The sequence below is a fragment of the Periplaneta americana genome, chromosome 6, assembly GCF_040183065.1.
Source record: "Periplaneta americana isolate PAMFEO1 chromosome 6, P.americana_PAMFEO1_priV1, whole genome shotgun sequence".
NCBI classification, from domain to species: Eukaryota; Metazoa; Arthropoda; class Insecta; order Blattodea; family Blattidae; genus Periplaneta; species Periplaneta americana.
Window position 1 is genome coordinate 23,770,340 of NC_091122.1, and position 25,070 is coordinate 23,795,409.

A 25,070-nucleotide genomic window follows, 5' to 3' on the forward strand; every position below is an offset into this window, starting at 1 on the left:
CGTTAAGTTGAACCTCAAGATGACAGGTATGAAGTTCATCGGATTGTCTCCATAGCATATTAGATATATTGCTATTTGTTGAAGATACAGCATTCCTTATAGAGTCTGAGCGTGGTTTAAACCGTTCTGTTTATGAGCTCAACTTCTAGAAGAGAAAGGTAATAAAATGTAATTTCAACAACTAAATCTAAACTCTTGGCATTTAATGGAAAGGAGCTAGTTCATAGTAAAATATGTACACGTGATTAAATCATAAACAAGTGTATACAGTACATTAAATGGTTTCGTATGGCAGCGAAGTCTGTTCTACATGAAAGTGTGATAGAAAATGTGTCTTGGCTGAAAATGGAATTTTTTTGGAAGTTCTGTTAAGATATTAGGCAAAAGATAAATAAGCATATCTTGCAGGAATAAAAATAGAAACAAAACCCAATTTTCCAGTACCCATCAAAGATGCTCAGGACGTGTATTTACGCAAAATTTTCTAAATCGATTTTTTTAAAATAGCTAGTATTGTCATTTTTTAGGAACAAGAATCTAGGACATTTTATAAAAATTAATTTCAGTGTTAAGAATGCTTTCAACGTATAAGTTATGCAAACCTGTATAGCAAACAAAACTTGGTGTGAAGAAATAAAAGGAAATCATATAAAGGAGACTAAGTCTGCAAAATATTTCATTTTTTTTTTTCATTTTTTTTTTCATTTATTCATTTGTTGATGAACATAACAGGCGAAGCCCAATTACAATGTTCACGACTAACAAATTAATTGATAAAACATAAACAAGGAAAAGGAAACATACACTTATGAAAAACTGAAACATAATAGAAAAAAGGGAAAGAAAAAAAGAGAAATTGAAATAAGGTGTGAAAGTAGCTTCAAATTCAATATTCAAGACTTCGTAAGGATAGGAAATAAAGATGGGTGTTAATCTTTTTTTTTTCAGTTTGTAAGAATAACCTTTCACTTCATTTAAAAACTGGAAAGGGATAAATAATTTTTATCAGTTTTTCTAATAATACGAGTAAAAATCAATATCATACGAATAGTACTTATCGAGTAAAAGAGTGTTAACATTAAGGGATTTTTTTCTGGGGAAAGTATTTATTTGGAACTAAAATGACGTTAGAAAATTTTTATAGTACTTTATGAATGTTCAAAACATACAGAGGTGAGCCTGCCTGGAGAGAAATAAAAAAATAGTTTGCAACCGGCAAATTACTCTTCAAGGAACGACCACTCATATAAAATGAGGGAAAGAAGACAGAGGACGGACACTGGAAAGATTTCTTTTCTCAATCGTACTATCAGGGTCTAGACTGCAGACTTACTAAAGGTTTTACCAATAATCAAAAATGTATTTCACACTAGGCTTAAGGACTTTACTAATAGACGGTAGTATATTATAAACCTTTGGGAAGGTCGAGACGTAATAATAATAATAATAATAATAATAATAATAATAATAATAATAATAATAATGATTTATTTTAGCTGGCAGAGTTAAGGCCGTAAGGCCTTCTCTTTCACTCAACCAGCAAAAAGTGTATATACATATGCATGAACTTACAAAGAATTCAATAATTTGATTTAGATGAGAGTTACATGTATACAAGAGTTATTTACGAATTAAACAACAAAATACTAATACTATTAATTAAACACTGAAATAAACTGTGTAGCAGAATTAAACTAAAATACATAGAATGTTAATATATTTCAAATGATATTAGATAATAGAAAGAGATTATTATGAGACAGTTTTGAAAATACAGCACTATCAGGATGATGTCTAAAGAAAGAAGTAACAATGGGAAGATAATATTAAAATGGATTTGAGGGAGGTAGGATATGATGGTAGAGACTGGATTAATCTTGCTCAGGATAGGGACCAATGGCGGGCTTATGTGAGGACGGCAATGAATCTCCGGGTTCCTTAAAAGCCAGTAAGTAAGTAAGTTAAGTATATTATACACACTATTTAAAGGGTGTAATTGATATTTTGTTATTTGAAGTGTTGTATCAGTGAAGAAGTGTGTTATGTCAGTGAAGTATGAAGCGTGTTGTGTTAGTGAAGTGTGTTGTGTCAGTGAAGTGTGTTGTGTAAGTGAAGTGTGTTTCTGTCGGTGAAGTTTTATAGTTTATAGTGGCAGTGCAAAGTATTTGAACAGTGAAATGTTTTTGAAGTGTTAGTGAAATAAGGATACAATCAGTGAAATGTGTCGTAGTTCCAGTGTAGTGAGTGAGTTGACAGCGAAATTACTTGTGCAGGTATGAACATATCATACTCGTGGGTTTTAATTTATACTTGCTATCAAACATTCTGATGAGGGCAAATAAAAAAGTTACATTTTTTTCTTCCACCATGTTAATAATGTCAAAAGAAGTGCTTATACAAATTTTTGCCAGTCGACCACAATTACAAGGGTCGTAAAAATAAGTTCGCCAGGGCCCGTTAACAGAAAGAAAACACAATTTCATTGGAAAAATTTATTGGAACAGGCACAGCAATTTTTGAGCTACTTTTCAACATATTCCCCACCGGAATTGAAACATTTGTCATATCATGGGATCGACACAGAGGTCCAGACGGCTGACAAACGCTGGTTCCGATCGGAGGAGCTGACTTCTACGATACAAGGACACAGAAATTGATCACATGGTATGACAGATATCTCAATTCCAGTGGGGCATATGCTGACAAATAGCGCAACAATTGCTGAATCTGTTTCATTAAATCTTTCCATGTAAGCTTAATTGTCTTTTTTTCTGTAAAAACCCCCAGGAAAAATCACTTTCTGGACGGCCTCGTAATTGCGGTCGAGTGGCCAAAATTCGTATGAGCATTTCTCTTGACATTATTAACATGGCGAAAGAAAAAAAAATTAACTTTTTATCTACCCTGATCAGAATATTTGCTTGTTAGGGTTAAGATACAAATTAGATTTACTTTAAATGTTATTTTAAGTGATCGTGCTTCGTTTAATTTAGGATGCTCCTTATTATTATTATTATTATTATTATTATTATTATTATTATTATTACTTACTTATTGGCTTTTAAGGAACCCGGAGGTTCATTGCCGGCCTCACATAAGCCCGCCATTGGTCCCTATCCTGAGCAAGATTAATCCAGTCTCGAACATCATATCCCACCTCCCTCAAATCCATTTTAATATTATCATCCCATATACGTCTAGGCCTCCCTAAAGGTCTTTTTCCCTTCGGCCTTCCAACTAACACTCTATATGCATTTCTGGATTCGCCCATACGTGCTACATGTCATGTCCATCTCAAAAGTCTGGATTTTAAGTTCCTAATTATGTCAGGTGAAGAATACAATGCGTGCAGTTTTGTGTTGTGTAACTTTCTCCATTCTCCTGTAACTTCATCCCTCTTAGCCCCAAATATTTTCCTAAGCACCTTATTCTCAAACACCCTTAACCTATGTTCCTCTGTCAAAGTGAGAGTCCAAGTTTCACAACCATAAAGAACAACCGGTAATATAAATGTTTTATAAATTCTAACTCAGATTTTTTGACAGCAGACTGGATGATAAGAGCTTCTCAACCGAATACGAGTAATAACAGGCATTTCCCATATTTATTCTGTGTTTATATCCTCCCGAGTATCATTTATATTTGTTACTGTTGGTCCAAAATATTTGAACTTCTCCACCTCTTCAAAAGATAAATCTCCAATTTTTATATTTCCATTTCGTACAATATTCTCGTCACGAGACATAATCGTATACTTTGTCTTTTCGGGATTCACTTCCAAACCTATTCCTTTACTTGCTTCAAGTAAAATTTCCGCGTTTTCCCTAAGTGTTCCTGCTTCATTTAATTTAGTATGCTCATTATCATTATTATTATTATTATTATTATTATTATTAATTATGATTATTATTAATTGTCATTATTGAGTGTAATTAGTTACCACTGTCACCGGTATATAGTCATTTGCAGTATGAATAGTTTACATACATACATACATACATACATACATACATACATACATACATGCATACATACATACATACACACATACATCCAAGGAATAAGCTGTTAAAATCTGCACAGTTATATTTCTTCCATTGTCTTCTTGTCTTCTATATTCGTAAACAATAAGAAATAAACGTCAAGTAATACTTAATGCATGTTTATTCGTATTGGAAATATTCTATACCGTTACCTTGGAAACAGAATGATCTGTTTCATTTGTCATTTAGTTCTCTATAAAAAAAAAGTGACATTCAAAGGTCGTCATCACAACCATTCAATCGAATCTAAGCTATTTTTAATTAAAAATAATAACCAGCAGCAGCAGAAGGGATAATAAAAAGACTGTGATGAAGACAAACCGACAAAGAGAAAGAGTGACATAATCTCCCACGTTATCCCCAATATAGACAAGGCTCTGTCTCTGTCGGGCTTGTAAGATGAATTTGAACAGGAAGGCATTACTCATGCTATGACATGATCTGGTGTGGTGGGACAGTTTAAAAAAGAGAAGGAACCGAACAAAAAAGAAATCATAAGACTGCGGGGGGAGGGATGGATGACGATGAGGGGGGAAGGAGGAGAAGGAACCCACATTGAGCGAAGATGATTGTTAATAGAGGCTCAAATTAGCTACCCTAACACGCATCCATCGCCTTTATCGCTTCTGCATCTGGACCAGTCGGTTTTATTACAACGGTTTTTTTATGCCTGGGACAATGTTACATGTGGTGTGTTCTTGAACGGTATAGCTCTATCAGTTGAACCAGATCCTTAGCATACTGATCAAAGTAAACAGCATTTTGGTCCAAAGGCTGGAGCTTAGGTTTTCCAAGTTAGAAGCCTGACTTGAAATTTATAATTAAGTAGGATCTTCTTGTCTTCATTGCTGTAGTGCACCCGTGGCGAGAACGTGACTCGCGAGACATTGTGGCTCGCAGTGATAGCTGTGCATTTCGCTTGCTTCTAACCTCCGCCAACCCCCACCCTCTCACTCACTGGAGTCAAACTCCGTTCCATTTGTATTTGTCTCTGACCTGCGAGTGGCATATGTCTCTCTCGAAACCATGTACGAAAGTTCCAAGTAGGATGGGAGGACGCATTTTTTTGCTGCCATATGGTGAGAATATTAAATGTATGATTTGTTCACAAGTATTACGAGGAAAACGGTTGTATAACATAAAACGGCATTATACTACATGTTACTGATGGAACATTAAAAAGTTAAGTGTTTTTGTTATCATAATCATAATCATCATCATCATCATCATCATCATCATCATCATCATCTCTGAACATCGACCCTTTTTCAGCAGATGTACGAATAATGCGGTTAGCTCTTCAATTTGAACTCACTGATTTACTATGTGATGTCAAATGAAAGCTAGATGTAAGGACTTGACAAATGTTCAACATTTCAAATCTTTGCCAAAAAATAAATATCCGAAGCTTCGTTCTTTCGCTTGCTCTGTTGAAGCCATGTTCGCTACAACTTACGTTTGTGAAAATTTATTTTCAACAATGAAAATAGTAAAAACCAAATTTAGATCACGACTGACAGACAAATACCTTCATGATGAACTACGACTGGGAGTAAGTCACATAATTCCTGATTTTGAAACTTTGTCGCAGAGACATTCTGAAGACAGTTAATTTTAGGTTATGATATTGTTCATTTCTTTCTTCTTTACACGTACTAAACATTAGTTTGTAGCCTTGTACTGTATAAAATTATATTTAAGTGTTTGACGTAAGGAAAATGAAAATCCGTTAATAAGTCGGACACTTGCTTCACTTCCCCTTCGGGTGTCCGCCTCCCTCCATAGGTGCTATACACGTTGCAGGTTATACAGTGGCTCGGCGCACGATTACGTTTTCGCCAGCGTTGCTGTAGTGGATCTGTTTTTCTGTCTTAACCCTTCAATATTTATTATTAGAGCCCGGATGTTAGGCAAAATGCCCTTTTTGAACTGAGTGTATGTATGAAAGACATATTAGAGATAAACACGTTTCCACACATTTGGGGACGATTGGCCGAATTTTTATTTTGCCTTTTTTGCCTATTTTAGTTCCCGTTGCCTATTTTAAAGTTAAATGCCTTTTTTAACCGTTTGACGTCATTATTGTACGTCTTCTATATTTTTTATGCATTTAAAATAAACAGCATATATCAAAAAACAAAAAAGAACAGTTCTACAAATTAAAAATATATCTTCGGAATATGTATTTTATGTCTTTCTCGTGTTAAATTCTATCGTACCTGGTTAACATGTTTCGGCCTGTTATGGGCCTTCATCGGAACTGGCTGTTGCTGGTCTTGGCGCCCTTTGTTTTGTTTCCTGTGGGGGTGTGTTTGTGTAGTGTAATGTGGAGTCAAAGTGTGTGTGTTCTGAAATTGAGTTATGTGTTGAGAATTTCATTTAGATGTGTTTTTGTGTGTCTGTATATTTCGTATTGTTTTAGTGTGTTTATTTTCTGGCTTTTTGGTTGGATGTGTAGAGTTTCCATGTCTGTGTTGATGTCTCTGTAGGTATGGTTAGCATTTGTGTCGTATTCTGCATACGTGGATATGTTTTGTAATTTTGTTATGGCTGTGATGTGTTCTTTGGAACGTGTTTGAAATGATCTGCCTGTCTGTCCTATGTAGAAGTTGCAGGTATTACATTTGAGTTTGTATGCCTGTGTGGTTGTATTTGTTTGTTTGTGTTGTTTGTGTGTTGAGATGTTCATATGTTTTAAAAATATATATTTACCTTACACAAATATTTGCTGAGAATCTTATTCTCCCCTGCCGATTCCATTTTTATGTCGCTTAACAAAGATGTATGAACAGTATAATTCTCAATGTTCAGGTCACTTCGGGGTTTACCAGCGAAAGAAAGGGTATGAGGGAAATATTACAAGTAAGTCTCCAGGTCCCGTTACTGTTGTCGCTTGCACGCACAAGTCACGCGACTTTGAAGTCTCTAATCCCTTCTCATACCCCTCTTTTTGAGACAACTCAAAGTCGGTTTTTTCCCTATCTCTGAAAGAATGTAGAGACCGTCCTTCTGAAATAAGTTGTTTTAAGTTTGCTCCAATCACTTCAGTAGAAGTAGAAAGATCTTTTTTTTCCACCATGAAAAACGTTCTTTCTGACAGGCGACTCACTATGACAGTTGACAACTTAGAAAGCATCTTGTTGTGACATGTAACCAAGGAAAGTGAGTACCGTATGGGATAGTTTATTAAGTATTCGTGTATTTTTTGTCTGTTTCCATGATAATAAATGCGTATTTCACTGTCTATTTTTATTATATTTAGTACCTATATGCCTGCCTATTTTAACCAAATTAACTGCCTAAACAACAGGGCTTTATTTATTTCTGTTCGTTCATTTCTCGCAAATTCCCTACCTATGTCTTCCCACTCAGCGTCCTTGAAGCAGTTAGGTACAATAAACTAGAATAATTTCACTTACTTACTTACAAATGGATTTGAAGGAACCCGCAGGTTCATAGCCGCTCTCACATAGGATACTTTCACTATTCAGGAAAATTGTCATCCGTTTTACGGATATGGAAAACAAGAAAATTTTATCACTTTCCCTAAAAAAAATTACTATGTCGACATTTTACTGACTAACCTTTCCAGCGACAACAAAACGAAACTTCAACATGCTCATTGGAAAAAAATACATATATAATATATACAGTGAAACCTGTTCAAGACGGAAGTGACATGGTCCTAATTTTTTTTCCGTTGTGGACAGGTTTCCGTATTATTCAGGTTTGACATTAAAATGGAATATTTAGTCATTCATATGCGTGAAAAACAAAATGGCATGCCGCAATTTGCAAGAAATACAAAATATTCCATTTAACACTAATCACATTAAATCAACTTTCTGTCGCTTATTCCGTTGGTGAATCATCTTGATTAAAATCTCATTTTCTGTATAAATATTATCGTAACTCACTCATTAGTCATTAAACATTACTAAAGTTTACTAATCTCATTCTATTTGATATCTAACACTATACTCTAATACTGTAATGCATATCACTGCACATCATTAATTAATTGGACTAGGAGCCATCTATTAGAAGCCTTGAATTCTGGTTTATTTAATTTCTTTCCCAGTTCAATAGCTTGCTTTGCAGAATAGATCCAGAAATTGGCTTGTTCTTTGAAAGTTCATGAAGAACTCACTCTCACAACAGTTCATTTATTTCCACATAAACAGTTGCTTTCTGGTTCCTTTTATGTCACCAATATCGGCCGCAAGCCACTCACTCATTATGATCTTTAATTTTTAAAGTGTCAGACGTAAGTTTTCCACAACTGAACTTCAACATTATGTCACATACACTTCGTTTCTAATTTTCCTTTATCTCGATAACTTTTACTTCATCGCTTAATGATAATGCCACATTTTACGCAGTTTTTTTTTTTACCTGGAAATCACTACACTTGCGCTCTATTTAGCTACGACAATATACGGGTGTGAAGCATTGAAAATTGAAGGGACTCGTCTGTCTAGTCAATAGTGTAATAAAATTTATGACCGACAGGCCAACACACTCTCGTACCCTCTAAAATTTTGCAAAGAAAACTTGTTTTCATCTTAGTGATCTACATATTTCGTATATTCCTTGAAATTACACGCTGTTTCAAAATATAGTTACAAAATATAGTGTGTCCAAAATATTGTTTCCGTTTTGAACATTAGCAGACAGTTTCCGTTTCCGCGTTGGACAGTTTCCGTTTTATTCAGGAAAAATTACACATAATACCTACAAATTTCGCCGGGACTAATAAATTGTTCCGAAATAGATAGGATTCCGGATTATTCAGGTTCCGATTTGAACAGGTTTCACTGTATATATATATATATATATATATATATATATATATATATATATATATTCAAGATTTTTTGGTGTACGAATCTGAAGATAACATATGACATGACACTGACAATAAACAAAATCGAAGTCTAAGAATGGAGAAGAATTCACGACCTTTAGTCACGACACTGTGATGTGTGAGATTTTGGTTTTCAGATTGTCACAAAGTTGAGGATACAGGGTGGAACGCTCGAATGTACCTAATTTCAATTGTATGTGACTGGTGAACGGTTGAAGATAGAACCTTACGGTAACGTTTATATGAAAGGAAAACTCAACAAGTTTCGAATCCTGTCGGTAGATGGTGCGCAGACACAGTTTCTTTTCGTAGATTGTATCGATTGTCAAAATGGCGACACCGCAGATGAAAGCGCAACCTGTGTTGTGATATGCGGAGTTTAAATCAATTTGTAGAGTTCAAAGCGAGTATCGGCGAGTGTTTAACCATGATGCTCCAACTGCTAAAAGCATTAAGAAGTGGCACGATACATTTTTAGCTACAGGATCGGTGTTGAAGAAGCATGGTGGTGGTCGTAGAACATCCGACGAAATGATTGCAAATGTTCAAGCCGCGTATGAGCGAAGCCCGCGGAAGTCATTAAGAAGAGCTTCGCGGGAACTTCAAGTACCAAAATCAACATTGCAACGAATTGTCCACAAACGTCTCAAATTGTACGCACACAAAGTGCGGTTAATGCAACGTCTGGAGCCGGATGACAAACCCAAACGAGTGGAATTCGCCAATACGATGCTAGACCGTCTCAGCGCTGATCCTGATTTTATGTCCAAGATTTTCTTCTCGGACGAAGCCACGTTCCATGTGTCAGATAAAGTAAACCGACATAATGTGCGGATCTGGGGATCGCAGAATCCTCACGCTATACTAGAGCACGTTCGTGATAGTCCCAAGTTAAATGTGTAATGCGGTTTGTCACAGCAGCAGGTCATTGGTCCGTTTCTCTTCGCCGAAAAGACTGTGTGTGGTACCACATATCTTGACATGCTGGAGCAGTTCTTTTTTCCACAAATTGAACCCCTGTAGCCTAACATTCTTTTCCAGCAAGATGGCGCTCCTCCACACTGGTTCAATGACGTTCGTACGACTTTAGACAACGTGTTCCCTGGCCGTTGGATTGGTACGGGAGGACCGATCGCTTGGCCCCCGAGATCTCCGGATTTAACACAGCTCGATTTCTTTCTCTGGGGCTACGACAAAGTGTACGCCACCCCAGTCAGAGATCTTCGTGTTCTTCGGTAGCGCATCATAGAGGCTATTGAGAGCATTCCAGAAGACATGCTCCAACGAGCTTGGCAAGAAATCGTTCATCGCCTTGATATCGTCACAGTGAGAGCTGGAGCTCACGTAGAGATATGGTGATGTGCATATCGAAACTTGCTGAGTTTTCCTTTCATATAAACGTTACTGCAGGTTTCTATCTTCAACCGTTTACCGGACACACACAATTGAAATAGGTACACCTGTATAGTGGGCCTAAGGGCCGAATTAATCCTATGGGTTTGATCAGTGCATAAATGCACATTTACTTAATAATTGATTTTATTTCGATTTGATTTTTTATTGAAGTGTATTTTTTTTTTTTTTCGTTTTTGGTAACTCTATAGCATATATTAGATGATTTATGGTTGTGCTAACAGATGGCGTTACATGTCAACAATGTGACGCTGAAACGTGTGTTCAGGTTACTGCCCAGCGACAGTCCTGATGTATTTTTATATTTGTGATGATTGGTTAATTAATATTAACCCGGCACACTCACAATCACACTCACATTCATACAAATTTCCAGATTATAGACACCCAGGTAATTCTTTTTCTTCAAGAAAAATTCACCGAGAGGCGAGCCCAAGAATCGAACCCGGTACCTCCTGATCTGGAAGCCTTAAATTGTAATGATAATGTTATTTTTATTATAGATGTTGACTTAACTTTACGTTCTTTGTCGATTTTTTGTAAAGTTATGTTTATATTACGTCAATTTAATTTTCCATTGCTGTAAGGGCATCCATTTTTGTTAAGTAATTAAGTTTTGTGGAGTTTTAAAAATAATTTTTTAACTTAATTTGGCTAAAATTGTTTCTCATTATAATTTTTTGCTCGTGCCAAGTTTATTTTTTTATGTAACATACAATTCTATGAACTTTTTAATGCGATCCTAGGTAGTCATTTGTTTAAAATTGTAATATCAAGTTATCTGTCCATTGTTGAAATGTGAACTGCAAGCTATAACCACGTTCTTGACAATAATTTTTAATATCTACATTACATTCCGTAATATTTCTTGCGTGTTTTTTTAGTAGAAACGTTTGAAATACTACAAAAATGCGTTCATGTCGGGATTTAAAATTCAGTATGTTAGTTTTTACATATATTAAATTTCTTTTGGTGTAATGTAATTTTTGTGAAGAATTTAACGAGATCGGTAATTCACTTGTTTGAAATTGTATATGGGTACTGTTTTTTTATATTACTGCTGGAAGAAATACACATTATCATCCACATTGTTATATTTAAAATCCAGAATTTATATTATAGTCTTTTACATTAATTTTAATTATAATAAAATATGACTTCTTCATTTATTACATCAAAAACGTTTGTCACATTTGAAAATTATATTTATTGCTCCCTCTTACAGTTTTCTATGTTGTTACTATGTCATAAATTATAATAAAGAAAGAATAGAATTACATTGCAAGAAATCGTATTTGAAATACAAATGTTTAACATTCTGACACGGAAAAGGTAATCTAAGTTCTACTGTCTGTCTGTCTGTCTGTCTGTCTGTCTGTCTGTCTGTCTGTCTCTTTCCGTATACCGTAATTTTACTTAGACTATTGGACTGATTATATTATTACCATTTAATTTATTCGGAAATTATAAATAATATACCATATGAACACTGAGAGAAGCAGTTTACTAGTAAAACACTAAGTAGACTCGCATTGAGAAGACCCTGGGTTCATATTCCAGAATCGCCCAATCTCAACGTGGTTTTCAGTGGTTTCTGGCTTATAAGCAACTAGGAATCTAGTTATTTCAAAGACAAATGACGGATTGGTTCACACGCCTACTAAAACACTGAATCAAAAGACGTAAAATAACCTAAATATTTGTATATTGTGGACAGGTTTTCAGACTACTCGCTATGGCCACTACATGGCAATATATGAAAAGGAGGTTCATTATCTGTAAATCTGGAGAAATGTCGGTAGATGGCTACATATCTGAAGTATACGTCTGCAGTCTGACCAGTAGGTGGTAGCACAGGTTGGAAATATGTGTCGACAATGTACCATTTTCAGCAGAATATTTACGCGAAAATGCACGGTTCTAGAATCATTCGTAGTAAGCAAGTGGCATTAGGTGTATTATCTGTGTGCAGTAATTTATTTAAAGTAATGGACTGATTTTGTTCATATTTAGCATCTACGGATATCTTTTATAAAATTGTTGAACAAGTACTTATATCTCAGAAGTTATTAATTTTAGGACCAGTGTTTATTGTACTTGTTTTTCTTGTTTTAATGAATACTATCATCTCTCAAAATATTAAATTATTTCTTAACATCCTGTATAAGCTGTCATATATACGGAAGATAATACAAGTGCATGAAAAGTTACGTTTATCTTTTGAATAATATGTCGGAGAATACTCAAAATACAGTTTTGAATAACAAATTGTTTTTACTAGGTTTAAATAAATTATTTTTATTTTTCAGAGGAGTTCCGAAATGTTGTACTTCTAGTTAAATATCTGGATTTCATTGTCACGTCTTATACTTGACAGGAACCATTTTGAGCGGACGGTAGCAATACTAAACTTTTTAAAATGCATAATTATACTTTCCTAAGAATTATTCCTTCGCACAGCTACTGAGGGATTTACCAAACCCCACAACTGGGGCTATTATTATTTCTTGGTTTACCAGCGGTGAAATTTAAGTAAAGGTGTTGAAATATTTTTGAATTATGGAGAAGTCAACAGATTTCTGTAAAACGCGGAACAGAGTTGGATATACTGTACCACATGAAACCTTGAACTTTGATATAGAGGAAGTCTAATCAAACGTTGAAAAAGGAAGAAAGAAGAGGAAGGAAAAAACGAAACAAGAAAGGAAGGAGGAAAGAAAGGGAGGTAGGAAGGAAGGAATCAAAGAAGAATGGAAGCAAGAAAGGTATGAAGGAAGGGAACAAGAAGGGAAGCAAAAATGAAGGAAGCAAGCAAGAAAGGTAGGAAGGAAGGAATCAAGGAAGAAAGGAAGCAAGCAAGAAAGGTAGGAAGGAAGGAATCAAGGAACAAAGGAAGCAAGCAGGAAAGGTAGGAAGTAAGGAAGCAAGAAAGAAAGGTAGGAAGGAAGAAATCAAGAAAGGAAGGAAGTAAGCAAGAAATGTAGGAAGGGAGGAATCAAGGAAGAAAGGAAGCAAGAAAGGTTGGAAGGAAGGAAGAAAGAAAGGAAGGAACCAAGGAAGCAAGCAAGACAGGTAGGAAGGAAGGAATAAAGAAAGGAAGGAAGGAATGAAGAAAGGAAGGAAGCAAAGAAGCAAGCAAGACAGGTAGGAAGGAAGAAATCAAGGAAGGAAGGGAGCTAGGAAGAAAGGAAGCAAGAAAAGTAAGAAGGAAGAAAGTTAGGAAGAAAAAAAAGCAAGAAAAGAAGCAAGGAGTGAATGAAACGAGAAAGGAAGGAAGCAAGCAAGAAAGGTAGGAAGGAAGGAATCAAGGAAGCAAGCAACACAGGTACGAAGGAAGGAAGCAAGTATGGAAGGAAGCAAGAAAGGTAGGAAGGAAGGTAGGAAGAAAGGAAGGAGGAAAGGAAGCAAGCAATAATGGTGGAAGGAAAGAATAAAAGAAGAACGGAAGCAAGAAAGGTAGGTAGGAAGGAAGGAATGAAGGAAGAACGGAAGCAATAAATGTAGGAAGGAAAGGAGCAAGGAGTGGAGGAAACAAGAAAGGAAGGAAGCAAGCAAGAAAGGTAGGAAGGAAGGAAAGAAGATAGGTAGGAAGAAAGGACGCAAGAAAGGAAGGTAGTTAGGAAGAAAGAAAGGAAGCAAGCAAGGAGGGAAGGAAGCAAGAAAGGAAGCAATAAAGGTAAGAAAGAATGAAGCAAGTAAGGAAGAAAGCAAGCAAGAAAGGTAGGAAGGAAGGGGGCTAGGAAGCAAGCTAGGGAAGGAAGCAAGAAAGGTAGCTAGGAAGCAAGCAAGAAAGGAAGGAAGCAGGCAAGAAAGGGAGGAAGCAGGCAAGAAAGGAAGGAATCAAGCTAGGAAGGAAGCAAGAAAGGTAGAAAGGAAGGAAGAAAGGGAGCAAGAAAGAAAAGTGGAAGAAAGGAAGCAAGAAAGGTAGGAAGGAAGGAAGCAAAAAAGGAAAGAAGGGAAAAAATAGCAAGCAAGAAAGAAGAAAGGAAGCAAGCAAAAAAACACAAAATACGAAAGAAAGCAATGAAAGGAAGAAAGCAACAAAAAAAAAAAAACTTCAAAGCTGAGAAGTATCGGAGAGTATGAAGTCCTTTTCCCAAAAGCATTTACGTATCGCTCTAGGTATCGAAATTATCTAGGATCCAACCCTAAGAGAAATATTATTTTACGTTTATTATTTATATCAACCTTGGATACAATCATTACTCCAGCTCTCCCGTTCGGCTAACAGCAGCACCGTTATGCAAATTCCGCCTCGTCTGACATCGCCTGGTTATCAGCTTCCATGGGAGCTATGGGCCCTCAATAAAGTCATAGATACCCCCTTATTTTTACACCCTCCTCCTCCTCCTCATCCTCCTACCTTCTCTTTCTCTGTTACTTTACACTCCCACAATTCCCTATACGAACTCTCTCTCCCTCTGCCAACCCAGTGTAAAAAAATTTCTTCCCCACTTCCGTCTTTTTTTATCAACCAATTCCACCTCCTCATCCATCCATTGATTTATATTATTGGAAGAAAATGGGAGGGATGACGCTGATATCACTGATTCACTACGCCACAGCACGTAGTTCTTTGCAGGCTATCCTGTCAGATATATCATATTAATATTTCTATCGATAAAGACGTACTGTACGTATAGGCTAATTGTGTTGGAGGCCGTAAGGTCTTATAAAGGCTTAAAGGAAGGCAATAATTGCGAAAGGAGAAATGAAACTTAAATTTGTTGTTTTCTACCAATAGTAACTTGTAAAATATGGGAGAAATTTGAGATCTACAGAAATCAAATTTTATTAGCTCTCAAAGTGCCATTTGTATCAATATTCCGACATTAGGAAATAAGTCCACTGCTTTGGAGTAACGGTTCGCTTGCCTGACAGTGAAACGAGCTGGCCTGGGTTCTAATCCTGCTTGGAACAAGTTACCTGGTTGAAGTTAATCCGGGGTTTTCCCACAACCCATTAACAGTAAATGCTGGATAAATTTCAGCGCTTGACCCTGGACCTATTTCTGTGAAATTAACACCATTTCATTCAGACGCTAGATAACCATAACAGTTGATAAAGCGTCATAAAATAAATCAATGAAACAATTCAGGCAATGAAATCACCCTTCAGTCAAGCCGAGGTTAGATTTTTTTCGTCGTATAAGCACTAAAACAAGATCGTTTGATCTTTATGTGAGGCCAAATATGACGATTTTTTCACCTGAAGCTCGTTTAACTTATTTATCAGAAGCTATATACATAATTCTTTATTATAAAGAATAAATTGCACTATTTCTAGAAGTAAAATTATCAGTGAAGTTTGTATGTACAGAAAAGTCCGTATTAATATATTTTCACGTCTATGCTATAGGCCTAATGTTACATGTGAAGAATGACTAGTGAAACATGTTACTAGTCAGCGATGTATGCAATGGAGGGGGACAGAAATGGCCACCCTACCCCATTATCTCCTGGCTTATTGCCTCATGAGTGATGCCGTACTGTGTCACTTATAAGGTTCCAACCAGGCATCGAACTGTTGACTTGTTACGTATTGTAAGTTACGTTATTTTTGTACAATATTCTCAACTGCGCTTGTTAGGAAGGACACACATGAATATCGAAAAACATATTTCAAACAAACTCGTTGTAAACACGATTTTCCTTTATAATTCGCGATGTTACTTCATGTATTTATGTGATCTTAGATCAGCACTAGTCCCAGTTTATATAGTCTAATATAAATTGTAAAAAATACTGAATCGACGTTTATATTCTAAGATGGAAGAACAACCGGAAGAAGAGCAGTTTGGCTTCAGGAATGGAAAAGGTACGAGAGATGCAATTGGATTGCTAAGAACAATCGGTGAAAGATACCTAAAGAATAATAAAGAAGTGTATGTGGTATTTGTGGACCTAGAAAAGGCTTTTGATAGAGTGGAATGGAATAAACTGATGGGGGATCCTGAAGAAAATTGGTGTGGATTGGAAAGAGAGAAGACTGTTCAGTAATCTATATATGAAACAACGAGTGAAAGTCAGGAAAGGAGAAAAAATATCGGAAGGAAGTGAAATTTGGAGAGGAGTACGTCAAGGATGTCCTATATAAACTACCCTGTTCAACATTTACTTGTATTATTCATTAAAGAACTGTTTTCAGAACATGGGAGGAGTGATAGTAGGAGAAAGAAGAATAAAGTGCATAAGATTTGCTGATGATATGGCGTTGTTAGCAGAAGAGGAAATGATACTAAGGGATATGCTATTGGAGCTAAATGACAGCTGTGAGCAGTATGGGATGAAGATAAATGAAAATAAGACGAAGAGCATGGTCATAGGAAGAAAAGTACAGAAGATAAACTTGCGAATTCTAAATGAGGCAGTAGAGCAAGTGGACAGCTTCAAATACTTGGGGTGCACTATAAGCAGTAACATGAACTGCTGCCAGGAAGTCAAAAGGAGGATAGCAATGGCAAAGTAAGCTTTTAATAGAAAAAGGATCATCTTCTGAAGACATCTGTAAAAATAACAAAGGAAGAGACTAGTGGAGTGCTTTGTGTGGAGTGTAGCATTGTATGAGGCAGAAACATGAACATTATGACGAATTGAAGAGAAGCGATTAGAAGCATTTGAAATGTGGATATGGAGAAGAATGGAGCGTGTGAAGTGGGCAACATAATAAGAAATGAAGCTGTGTTGGAAAGAGTGGGTGAAGAAAGAATGATGCTGAAACTGATCAGGAAGAGGAAAATGAATTGATTGGGTCACTGGCTGAGAAGAAACTGCCTACTGAAGGATGCACTAGAAAGAATGGTGAACGGAGATGAGTTCGGGGCAGAAGAAGATATCAAAATAATCATAGACAACATTAAGAAATATGGATCATATGAGGAAACTAAGAGGAAGGCAGAAAATAGAAAAGACTGGAGAATGCTTGGTTTGCAGTGAAAGACCTGCCCTTGGGCAGAATGTGAATGAATGTATGCCTAGGACTAATCATAGTATTTAATTTTATACGAAACATTGATTAATTGGGAACACTTATATGGGTTAAAGCTATTAATTTTAATCCAAGGTCATTTGTATTAAAGCCAATAAGAAAAATGAAATACTAAATGGTACTTTGCATATCGAAGAGTTTTACTAAATTAAAAACAAATGTTGTAAGAATATAATTGGGCTTTTCGGGAACGTGAATCATTTCTTCTGAGTGGGAAGAGAAATGATATTTCTTTCGAGAACTAAACATCTCAAATTAATGCATAAAATAATGGAATACAGATATTAGATGGAAAGATATTGGTGAAATATTGACAGAGAAAAATTTGACTGTGTATTATTGAGGATATTAAACACAGAATAAATATGGGAAATGCCTGTTATTATTCGGTTGAGAAACTTTTATCATCCAGTCTGCTGTCAAAAAATCTGAAAGTTTGAATTTATAAAACAGTTACATTACCGGATGTTCTGTATAGTTGTGAAACTTGGACTCTCACTTTGAGAGAGAAACATAGGTTAAGGATGTTTGAGAATAAGTTACTTAGGAAAATATTTGGGGCTAAGAGGGATGAAGTTACAGGAGAATGGAGAAAGTTACACAACACAGAACTGCACGCATTGTATTCTTCACCTGACATAATTAGGAAAGTAAATCCAGACGTTTGAGATGATCAGGGCATGTAGCACGTATGGGCGAATCCAGAAATGCATATAGAATGTTAGTTGGGAGGCCGGAAGGAAAAAGACCTTTAGGGAGGCCGAGACGTAGATGGGAAGATAATATTAAAATGAATTTGAAAGGGTGGGATATGATGATAGAGAATGGATTGATCTTGATCAGGATAGTGACCTATGGCGGACTTATGTGAGGGCGGCAATGAACCTCCGGGTTCTTTAAAAGCCAGTAAGTAAGTATTATTGTTAGTCTACCGCAAGGAGAAATGTAGGAAAACCAAGGAAACTGTGAATTGCAAAATTTGAAATGTATGGGTAAAAAATTTCATGAGACTGAAGCAGGCGTGAAGGGATTAATCATTGTGGATATATTATTATTATTATTATTATTATTATTATTATTATTATTATTATTATTATTATTATTGTGTCGTTTTACCATTTCATATCCACTAAAGAGTTCGAACAAAGATACAGGATATTTCCTTTCGTATGACACATCGACTTGGCAATTTTCCGTGAGATATATCACTCAGTTTAAGTCGTTACGTGATGCGCGAGCGTTCCCCTTAGACCATAAGGTGCTATGATGTCATTCCATGACCCACGCAAAGGAACTCTCGAATCATCAAACAATAAATCAGATCTTGGAATAAGACGTGTTTTGTGCCATGTCAGAATGGCATGTAAACCCCTATATGCGAGCAGAAGGCTATTGAGTTTATTGAAGGAAATGACCCAAGTTCTTTTTAACAAGGAACCACTTGGGAAGGGGGAGAAAATCTCTCTCTCTCTTTCTAGAAGAGCCTCTCTCACTCGGACGGTTTAAACAAACGACCCACATGATGCTGGATGGACGCAGATCAAATAGATATCTCCCACTGGTAGTCAGTTTATAAGTCGCTCTATCACCACAGACCAGCGAAGGATAGATTGGAACTCCATTGTAGTGTCATGTGGTCAATTGACTGATGACCGCTGACACCATCTGCAGCTCGAATCGGTACCCACATCTCTCCTGTTCGAACACCGCACAGAATCATTTCTGACGTGCTTCAGATGTCTAAAGTAAAGGTCCATTCACAATGAAAATTAAACATAACCGTAACATAAACACAGAAGTTTGCGGCCAGCTTACCAAAAGGGATCATTCACAATGATTCACATAAACACTGACATTAACATTGCCGTAAGACGTTAATATGAAAGTTTTCAAACTCCAAACTTTCATGCTTAGGTATGCTTACGTGATTTGCAAACAGAACAAAATCGTGGAGCGCTGAAGTATACCACAGGCGTCGTTGTTATGTTTCCATGGTTACTAAGTATGTTTGCTGTTATGTTTATGTTCCCATCGTGAATGATGGTATGACTTCTTGATTTTACCGTAATGTTTACATTCTTAAGTTAACGCATACGTTATGTTTAATTTTGATTTTGAATGAGCTTTAACCTTGATTAAATATTTTTATTTTAACTTCAGGGAATTATACTCTACGTAATATTTTCTCCATTGCTAGCATCTGAACTGGTCTTTGTTTCGTCTCCCTTACCAACCTACACAACTTTTTGTAGCAGGAATTAAAATATGTTTAATTCACAATTAAAGAATTAAATTACTTGACGTATTTGTTTCTCCTTTACAACCAACACAATATTAACAGTAAAATTCGCACCTTCATTCATAATTATACAGGGACATCATTTTATTTTTACTTCAATTTTTATTGTACCTGAGTTTTTGAATGTACTTCACTCCCACCCCTTCTACTAATGAAATTCAACCGTCCTCCACACAGATCCAAGATCGCATATATACAGTCATAGTAGTCTTACGGTCATAGTAAACAGTACGTTCCAGAAATATGTTCGCGTTTTCCAGTGACGAAAGAGCTTTCATTATTGAATCATTTTCGCACAGGTACTGTCGTCCATTTGCCTACGTCGTATCCCGGTTTCCCCCCACGAGCTTTTATTCGCCAGCTAGTGGCTGGGCTGTCTTAGCACTTTTCTGAGAACATTAATTTCTGTTAGGAATTGGACGTCTGCGTAATATTATACAACTGTTTAAAATAGCTTAAATAAAAGGGACTCGTTAAGTAATTAACTGTCACGTGATTTCCTCCCTTTCTACGACCCTACGACATAACCACTTGGACGGAGAGTAGATAGTGTGTGTGAGTAATTTTATCTTTTCGGATCGGGCAGAAATTAATATTGATTAATATCTGCTCTACTTACAACTGAAGTTTTTTCTTCCTTATGACAGGAATAAACATCAGTTATAATAATGCACTTATACCCCTTACACCTTGTGTAATTACAGTGTTTATATTACAAATGCTTAACAAAGATCGGTATATGATTTTTATAGGGATAATTATATTACGCCCCTTGGTAGTAATAAGTTATGAAAAACTTTGGTTAAAGAAAACGTAACAAATTTGCTTGGATTTTAGTTTTGAGTTGGCTGGAAAGAAGTGAAAAGCAGTGCCCTGGTACGTGTAAAGTGGTGTAACGATACAGTCTGTGTAGTATTAGAAGACATCGATGCCGGAGGGCTTTGCCCCTGCACAGCTGTAGCCATGTGACAGCGGATAGTGCCGGTATAATCAAAAGCTAGACGGGACTCTCGCGTATCGGAGACTGGCATCAATCCTATCACAAGGATGGAGGGGAGGGAGGAAGAGGGGAGACAACGCGACGAGGATAGGAGCACTTGTGTGAAATGGGATAAAAATAGGAAGCACGTCAACGATAACTCTAGACGGAGAGCGAAAACTACTGTTCGATTCCCGACGGGGCTAACAATTTGTTTTATAATTTTATTTTATGAGGTATACGAGTAAATGAAGTAGGCATATTATTTTTTGTTAAACCACTTTGACAATATTTAATTTTTATGTTAATTTATGTGTGTAAAAGTTAATATATTATATTTTATATTTATTTTTGAATTGCCTGCAAATTAATATTAAGAACATTCAATAATCATATTACTTAGTACTTATTTTGTAGAGGAAATTGAAAGGACGGGACTCTGATAGAAACGCTTTGAAAACAGTCCCTGAAACTAAAAGAAAACTACAGTATTTTCTGATACATCAGTTTCTTGTCTACGCAGATGACGTGAATATGTTAGGAGAAAATCCACAAACGATTAGGGAAAACACGGTAATTTCACTTGAAGCAAGTAAAGCGATAGATTTAGAAGTAAATCCCGAAAAGACAAAGTATATGATTATGTCTCGTGACCAGAATATTGTACGAAATGGAAATATAAAAATAGGAGATTTATCCTTCGAAGAGGTGGAAAAATTCAGATATCTTGGAGGAACAGTAACAAATATAAATGACACTCGGGAGGAAATTAAACGCAGAATAAATCTGGGAACTGCATGTTATTATTCGGGTGAGAAGCTTTTGTCATCTATACTGCTGTCAAAAAATCTTAAAGTTAGAGCTTATAAAACAGTAATATTACCGGTTGTTCTGTATGGCTGTGAAACTTGCATTCTCACTTTGAGAGAGGAACAGAGATTAAGGGTGTTTGAGAATAAGGTTCTTAGGAAAATATTTGGGGCTAAGAGGGATGAAGGAGAATGGAGAAAGTTACACAACACAGAACTGCACGCATCGTATTCTTCACCTGACATAATTAGGAACATTAAATCCAGACGTTTGAGATAGGCAGGGCATGTAGCACGTATGGGCGAATCCAGAAATGCATATAGAGTGTTAGTTGGGAGGCCGGAGGAAAAAGACCTTTGGGGAGGCTGAGACGTAGATGGGAGGATAATATAAAAATGGACTTGATGGAGGTGGGATATGATGATAGAGACTGGATTAATCTTGCACAGGATAGGGATCGATCGCGGGCTTATGTGAGGGCGGCAATGAACTTCCGGGTTGCTTAAAAGCCATTTGTAAGTATTATTATTATTGTTATTATTATTATTATTATTATTATTATTATTATTATTATTATTATTATTATTCAAGACATAAGCAGTTGACTTCATATGGTCATGAGAGAAGAATGCCAGAAGAAAGGTTACCTAAAATGGTGCTGGAATAGTGTCGCATGAGAGAAGAAGGAAAGGGAGATCTCTAAATTGATAGTTACAAGAGATTAGAACATGGATGGGAGATTGCAGACTGAATGACATGGATTGGATGGACAGAGAAGAGTGGAGAACAAGAATGAGACTTTAGGATTTCGAGAACAGGAGGATGTGTACACATTATAAATCTGTATATACAATAAATAAATAGTAAAAAAAAAGGTAAAGGTATCCCCGTAACATGCCATGAAGGCACTTGGGGGGCATGGAGGTAGAGCCCCATGCTTTCCATGACCTCGGTACTAGAATGAGGTGGTGTGGTCGGCACCACGCTCTGACCGCCTTTTACCCCCGGGAAAGACCCGGTACTCAATTTTACAGGAGGCTGAGTGAACCTCGGGGCCGTTCTGAAAGTTTGGCAACGAGAAAAAATCCTGTCACCACCTGGGATCGAACCCCGGACCTTCCAGTCCGTAGTCAGCTGCTCTACCAACTGAGCTACCCGGCCGCCAAATAAATAGTAAATATCATTATTATTATTATTATTATTATTATTATTATTATTATTATCGTTATTGTTACGTATTAAAGAGGAAAAAAGCACGTAAAATTCAAACTCGATTTTGAAAAATTACTACAGCAGAACCTCGGTAATCCGAACTGATTGGGACTGGAAGGAGTTCGGATTATCAATTTGTTCGGATTATAAAATATATGGAATTACTCTACCTGAACTTAAAAACATTGTAAAGGGACATCATTTTATTTTTACTAACATTTTTAATATTAACTTGGCTATACCTGTTTATCAACGCCGTTTGCTACCCCCTTCCACGACTGGAGTTCGATGATACTGGCGTAGAATACAAACAAATCACTTTATTAGGTATAGGCAGGAAGAAAAGTAGTTCATCCATTTACGTAAACTAGGAAATATCGCGCTTTTGAGTTTGATAATTCTCACTAGATTTTTGTTTAATCAAAATACAGTACAGCATTAAAAATGAGTGTTTTTACTCACGAACTGAGCTGTCCATGTAGACGTATTCATTATGCAGTGTATGTTATACTGTCTACAGCACATTAGCGTACAATATAGAGAATGAAGTTAAATTGAAAAATAATCATAATATGGATATTTAAACGCATTTTTAAAATGGTGGCCGTTCATTTCGATACAGGCTTCAGTTCTAATGTGCATATTATCGCACTATAGACTATTGTACCTAATCCCAATTACCAGTTTCGTCCTTCGTACTAGTAACTCATGTTGAAATAATTCTGTACCTGCTCTGTAAAAGAGTACCTTACGCACTGTAAATTCAATCTTCACTTCTGCCCGATCCGAAAAGATAAAATTACTCTGATATACTATCTACTGTCCGTCCAAGTGGTTATGTCGTATGGTCGTAGAAAGGGAGGAAATCACGTGACAGTTAATTACTTAACGAGCCCCTTTCATTTAAGCTGTTTTAAACAGTTGTATAATATTACGTAGACGTCCAATTCCTAACAGAAATTAATGTTCTCAGAAAAGAGCTAAGATAGCCCAGCCACTAGCTGGCGAATAAAAGCTGGTGGGGGAAACCGGGATACGACGTAGGCAAATGGACGACAGTACCTGTGCGAAAATGATTCAATATTGAAAGCTCTTTCGTCACTGGAAAACGCGAACATATTTCTGGAACGTACTGTTTACTATGACCGTATATGCGGTCTTGGATCTGTGTGGAGGACGGTTGAACTTCATTAGTGGAAGGGGTGGGAGTGAAGTACATTCAAAAACTCAGGTACAATAAAAATTCAAGTAAAAATAAAATGATATCCCTGTATTTTACTTTAACTATAAAAAGTAGTAGAAATCATTGTCTTTCTTATTCTAATTAACATCCCCTCTAATCCGAAGTACATATCACTGCGAGTAGAGGATGAAGTTTCATTGATTTTCTCTTCCAGTAGGCCTATTCTCTAATTTTTAGTGTTATCCGATATTGTACGTAATATTCGGTAGTGCTTTGAGATTATCGAGGTTTTTTGGTAGGTACTTACAAACGCGAATTGCGTACAGATCAGTATATTTTTTTAATGTAATTTTTTCACGACCTACACTTAACATTTGAGTGGTTGACGTATAACCCAGGTTCTACTGTATTTGTTTTAGTTTCTGTCTTCGTACTCCCACATTTAAATTTAACAGTCAGTCATGGTAGCATATTCGAGTATTTCTGTATGATATAATATGTATACAAAATTCCATCCAGTAGCTGGGCGTCGTGTTCAATGTATTTTCGATCGTAATCTAATACAGAGAACGATTTCCGTCGGAGTGTCTGAATCAGAACTAGGAGCAGAGTTTCGTCTTTGCGTTGTGTATCTGATGGGAGAGAATAGGCAGTTTCCCATCTCATTCCTTATTCAAAGCTTTGCTCTTTTTTATCAGGATGAAATCCGTGCTGCTGCCGTTCAAAATCGGTTGGTTACGTTTCAGAATGCTTTATCTAATATCAGAATAACAATTCAAGTTTGGACTGACAAGGAACATGTCCCGAGGGACGCTGCAAGAACCCAACCGTATGTTGATGCCTGCTAACGCCGCTGTTGCTTTTTACATCCGATCACGGCAACTCAAGTTTGCTTCTCTTATCTTCGCCACATTTATATCTTGCCATATTTGATGTAGGTACACAGTTTCTAAGTCGTAGGCCTTAAACCCTGCGGAGGCCCAAATGCAACCTTAGTAATGGAAAGGGACTAGAGTTCGATCCTTAGAAAATACAAATAAAAATAAAATTTCGGAACAAGAAGAGTGATGGATATGAATCAAATTACGTATGTATTGCGTTAGGGTTGTCAGACGGATTTTGTAAAAATTACGGAAATTCTCGATTTCTGAACAAAAGTTCTAGAAACCGGTATTTTTACACATTTAATTTTTATCGTGCTGCTTATTAAACTAAATGAGGAGCAAAGTTTCAAAACCTGACATGTCCATTTCCAGAAAATACACTTAATATGCAAC